This window comes from Amblyomma mixtum, chromosome 3, assembly GCF_055824585.1.
Source record: "Amblyomma mixtum isolate Tamu chromosome 3, ASM5582458v1, whole genome shotgun sequence".
NCBI classification, from domain to species: Eukaryota; Metazoa; Arthropoda; class Arachnida; order Ixodida; family Ixodidae; genus Amblyomma; species Amblyomma mixtum.
In genome coordinates, this window is record NC_143014.1 from 319,181,819 (window position 1) to 319,187,818 (window position 6,000).

Genomic DNA, 6,000 nt, shown 5'->3' on the forward strand with positions numbered 1-6,000 from the left:
GTTCATGTTCGCGGGAAGAGGGCGCACGTGGAGGGCGCATCTGCACTGGGATGGAATACGTACGCGCTCTTCCATAAGAGTGGTGACTTGGATGTGCAGTCGGGCAAGCAGGCGGCGACCCGACGATGTCTTTGAGAGACGTGTGTATTGGTTGGTCAAGTGGGCTTCCCGGAGCTCCCGAAATGTGGTCACCATGCCCAGCCCCAGGAGGCGCTTGTTGGAGGTGTTCACGGGGAGGCCCAGAGCCCGCTTAATAATTCTGCGGAGGATGACTTCGAGTGAGTCCTCGTCTTGCTTCCGCAGGTGGAGGTATGGAGTCGAATATAGAATTCGACTGGTTACAAATGCATGCGCCAGCCGCAAGGCGTTCTTACATCGTAACCCCCCACGCTTGTTAGAAACCCGGCGGACCAAGCGGCCTACCTGGTCCCCCACCTGACGGAGTTTGGCCAATGTTGTTTCTGGCCGTCTGTTTTGATGTATGAAGCGCCCCAGTACCCGGACTTCGATATTTTCAGGAATTGGACCTGTCTCAAGAGACAATGAAATTTTGGCTGTGCACTTTGGTGAGGGGCGTATGTGCACAAATTCAGACTTTTGGGTGGAGCATTGGTGGCCGCAGCGGCGAGCATAACGGTCCACTATGGTCGCCGCCTCCTGCAGGTTGGCCTCAATGTCTCCAAGGGAACCCTGTGCGGCCCACAGGGTGATGTCATCGGCGTACAGCGCATGCTGCACACCGGCGACAGCGCCCAGCTGGGCCGGTAGGCGCATCATAGCCAAATTGAACAACAGGGGAGACAGCACCGCGCCCTGGGGTGTACCCCTGGTTCCTAAATAAAAAGGGCCATGTTCTTTATCCTGGATTCGAATGTAAGATTGTCTGTCGGTTAAAAATTGCCGAATGTATTGAAAGGCGTTTTTGCCGCAGTTGGTTTGAGAGAGGTGGGGGAGAATGATCTCGTGGGTAACGTTGTCGAATGAACCCTTCAAATCCAAGGCGAGTACGACCTTGTCATTGTGAGGGCATTCGACGGGGTCGAGGACATCCCGATTTAGTTGTAGCAGGACATCCTGTGCAGATCTTTGTGGGCGAAACCCGAACATGGTGTCAGCGAAAAGGTGTTTGGATTCCATGAACTCGGACAACCTGTCACGTACCATCGTCTCCATGAGTTTGCCTCACAGGAAGTCAGAGAGATGGGGCGGAGGTTGTCTGTGCTGATGGCCTTGCCAGCTTTAGGAATGAAGGTGACCAGGGCGGTCTTCCAGTCGATGGGGAGTGGCACTTTCCAAAGCCAGATTGAGTTAATGTAATGCAATAAAGACAGGTATGCCAGGTCGGGGAGGTTGGCTAACAATTTGACTGTAATTTTGTCCCGACCCGGAGCGGTGCCGCGTTTCATTTTTGCCAGGGCCGCCCTCAGGTCGTGGAGCTGGAACGGTTGACCCAGCTCAACGTTCTCAGAACCTGCATAACAGTACGCCGGCCCGCGGGGGTCCTGGGTGGTGCACAAGTACTGGTTCCGGAGCTTGTGCGCCAATTGAGTTGTGTTGCCCTGAAAACTGTGTATTGCTCTTTGGAGGTGTTTTAGAGTTTCCGTGCGGTTTGCGTTGGGTCAATTAGGGCGCGAAAGAGCCGCCACGTGTTCCGGCTTGACATTTGCCGCGCGACCGTATTGCATCGGACCACCCAGTTGGAGTCGGCGAGTTGGGCTGCATACTCAGCCGCTCGTTGAGTGAGCTCGGCGATGCGAGCTTTAAGTTTTCGGATGTGCTTTTGCCGGCGCCACCGACGGACGAGGCAATGCCGGGCCTCCCAGAGGTGGAGCAGGTGGTTGTCCACATCCGAGACCGCCTCTGAGAGTTGAATTTGAGTTTCGGAGGAGCGAAGGGCAGAGACCAAATGTTGTGACCAAGACTGGTAGCCTTGCTCATGTATGGGTGTGGTAGTGTTATAATTTTGCCTGAACTTCGTCCAATCTAGGAGTCGGGCTTGCGTTGTTGGTCGTGAGAAAGGATGGGTCCTAATCATTGTGTTCAGGAGGAAGTGGTCGCTGCCGAGGGTTTCCTCGGTGTTGACCCAGTCTGCATACTGAATGTTGCGGGTGAAGGTCAAGTCCGGACAGGTATCCCTATCACGGAGTTGCCGATACGAGTTGGGTGGGCTGGGTCAGTGTGAAGAGTGAGGCCCAGCGTTGACGCAAGCTCCGCCAACTTGCGTCCCCGCTTCTCTTCACGACAGTAACCCCACATCCGAGCGGGAGCGTTGAAATCGCCCACAATCAGGAGGGGGTCCCGACCCGCAACTCTCAGCGCGCGGCTAAAGAGGTCCGCGAATGATGCATTCGGCAATTTCGGATTGCAGTATACATTGAGTACGTGTAGCGGTGGATCCTGATTGCGGAGTGGGAGGAGGGTCACCATTACATCGGAGTATTCAAGTTGTATGTCTAAGTCGACCTGGTTGGCTGTAGAATTTCTATGACTAACAGACAAGACGAGGGGTCTTGCTGGAACCTCGTATAATTTGTTAGTGCGGCGCCTTTCCCTGGCTCTTGGAGGGCAACCACGGCTGGCAAATGCTCAAAGGTTGAAAGGAAAAGTCGGAGGTCGGCCCGCTTGGAACGGGACCGGAGCCCCCGCCAGTTCCATTGAGTAATCGTAATGGGGGAAGCCGATTTGGAAAGGGGGGAGCGCCTACACCGGGGGTGTCCCGCCATGCTCAGATTTAGAGGTAAGAGGTGGAAGTGAGGCGGCCCCCGAGCCAGATACCAAGGGCTGAGGCTCAGCACCTAGAGGGGGGCAGCTGTCTTCGTCATCGTCAAGGTCATTTACTCGGCGGGACAATCTGGAGGGCCGACCAGATACGTCCTTAAGAGGACCGGCTCTGCGAGAAAGGCGGGTGTTAGTCGCGACGTGTTGAGCGATCATAGAGGGGATAGCCTCCATGACTCTAGCGATGAGGCGTTCCATCGCTGTCTCCAACAGGGCAAATTTGGCATTAAGACGGGCTTCGAGTTCGGCAAGGGAAGGTTCCAGAGCCGGCGTCGCCGCCGTCTCGCTCTCCATAGCGTCCGTGTTGGAGTTACTAGAGGGAGGGGGAGTTGTTTTAGCCTCTAAGGCTTCAATTTTGGCAAGTAGCATCTCGTTTTGTGCCCGGAGAGAAGCTACAATGTTGTGGAGCTCAGCGTCAGCCGCCGAGCGAGGGGAGGGGAGAGGAGGTGGGAGGAGGAGGAAACCCTGCCTGAACTACAGTGCTCTGAATATTGGGAGCACTGTACCTGAACCGGTCACCTGTTTGCCATTTTTGACGGCGTTGGCCCAGGAGCAGGTCGCGCCATTGTTGTCTTGGGAGCGGGCTTGCTTCTCCTGGCCGCCGTGTGGGGGCGGTGGTTGCACTGGACAACCTTTGACGTCCTTCCCGCTAGTAGGCGCCTGTCGTTTTGAAGCATCGCTGCCGAAGCTGCGTGGGTGACGTGGCTGCCTGCCCGTCCCGCTGGATTTCCCGCCGTTAGGGGCGGCTGGCTTGGTATGCCGATATTTAGCACTGCAGTCCCGCGAGTTCGTGGCATGGCCACCACCACAAACCGCACATTTTGGCATACACTGGTGAGGGGCCCGCACCCCCTCTTGTATGGGTGCCTGCTGTCCACACAGGCCACACTTGTCTTGTGTTGGGTTGGGACAAGAGTGCGCCCGATGGCCGACAGTTCCACACAAACTACAGGCCGGAATAGTGCGCAAATATTGGTGCACTGTGACAATCTCAGAGTTGTAGTGTACGTATCGAGGCCTCAGGCGCAGGTGGCTGTTAATGACTGATCGCGAGAGTTCGCTCCCCATTGTCAGCGCTAACTCATGTAGCCCACATGTATAATGAACTAGAGTACACTATACCCACATCTCTCTCTCATCACCCCTCGCGTCTTGCGGAAATAAACGCGCCCCGTAAAATGCTTCTTTCAGCTAAACGGGCTCATTGTTCGAGCTCAAATTTCGCATAGCATGAGCATGGTGGCAAATGCCACCATGCTCAGCTTTTCTTTCTTTATTATTTTTTTGTTTACTGTGTTGGCCATTGTCATTAAGATTCGCTATCATCTTTACCTACGGTTTCCTACAATTCTAACCTTATGCCACATCTCTGCTTTTAAGCCACCAATCCTCCAATCGCTTTTTGCTAACTTCCACTGCAGATTTATTTACATGACCATTGTTATCTTCAAACCCTAGGGCCTCAGGAAGAGTGACTGTGCCTGCATCGACATCCGGATGGATACCATCGCATTTGATGATGAGGTGTTCAATTGTTTCCACAGATCTACCACACACTGCACATGTGTTATCTTCTTCGTTAAATTTCTTTTTGTAGCTTCGCGTTCTAAGACACCCTGACCTAGCTTCAAAAAGTAGGGCACTGCCTCTTGAGTTATCATAGAAAAATTCTTTCCTGATCTGCCTTTTCCAGTATCGATATAGTTCTACACTATGTTTCTTTTCCATTGAATTCATCCAATTCTTAACTTCCGCGTTTTTAACCTGTCGTTTAATGCTCTTTCCGTCATCATGACCGGCATGCTTACTGGTTAGTTTTCTAGTTCTTTTCCGCCACTGTGAGTCAATGCTCTTTCTGTATAAATATTTAAATACCTTAGCTGGCCACCTGTTATCGTCCAATTGCCTCAGGCGTTCTTCATATAGTATTTTACCCTTAGCTTCCCGTGCTTCGAACGATGCCCAGCCCATATCCCTTTGTACTGCCTCGTTTGTGGTTTTGCCGTGGGCACCTAGTGCTAATCTTCCAACAGCTCTCTGATTTACGTCTAATCTCGACTGAACTTCTGCCCTTAAGCACAGAACCGCATTGCCGAAAGTAAGTCCCGGCACCATTATTCCTTTCCAAATACCCCTTAGTACTTCATATTTGTTGTACCCCCATAATGCCCTATGTTTCATTATCCCGGCGTCTCTTCGTCCTTTTGCCCTAAGAGCCGGTTCATGCTTTTCCGTGTATATCTGCCCTTCGTTTAGCCATATCCCGAGGTATTTGTATTCGGCCACTTTGGGTATTTCGTGGCCTTGTATTGTAAGCACCTGATCAGTTGTACCGTTAAAAATCATCACACCTGATTTAGTTGCGCTAAAACTGAATCCTAGAGCGTCTCCTTCGTCTCCACAGCAATTAACCAAAGTTTGTAAATCTTCCTGGCTATCTGCTAACAGTACAATGTCGTCCGCATACATTAAACCCGGGAGTCGCTGCTCAACTACATTTCCGCTTAATCTGCACGACAGATTATAACCTAGATTACTTTTTTCTAGCCTTCTTTCCATATTTATCACGTAAAGCATGAACAGCAGCGGTGATAGAGGACAACCTTGCCTTAATCCTTTGTGCACCCCCCAGTTGTAGTACATTTTTTCCCTTCCCATGTAATTTAAACTTCATGATCTCGGTAGATTTCCTGTAGAAAATCAATTACCTCATGACCGATACCTAAATCTTTCAATATGCTCCACAGGAGCTCCCTGTTTACGTTATCGTATGCACCAGTTATGTCCAGAAAGGCTAAAAACAGAGGTCTGTTTTCCACCTTAGCTACTTCTATGCATTGGGTAAGCACGAACAGGCTATCATCTAAGCGCCTACCCCTTCTGAACCCATTCTGAAGTTCTCCGAGTATTCGATTACCTTCTATCCATGACTGCATTTTTAATTTCACCGCCTGCATTGCCAGCCTGTACATAAGAGACGTTATCGTAATCGGACGGAAGGATTTTATGTTCATCTTATCTCCTTTCCCTTTATAAATCAAATTCATTTTACTCTGTCTCTAGCTGTGCGGAATTTGCTGATTCGTTATGACTGTCTCCAATTCTTTTATCAGCGCTTCCTTACTTCTTGGGCCAAGTTCATTAATCAGCTTCTACTTAGAGTTATTGTATATGCTACCAACTTCTACTCTCCCGCCAGTGCTTCGAGCGGGTGGTCAGACC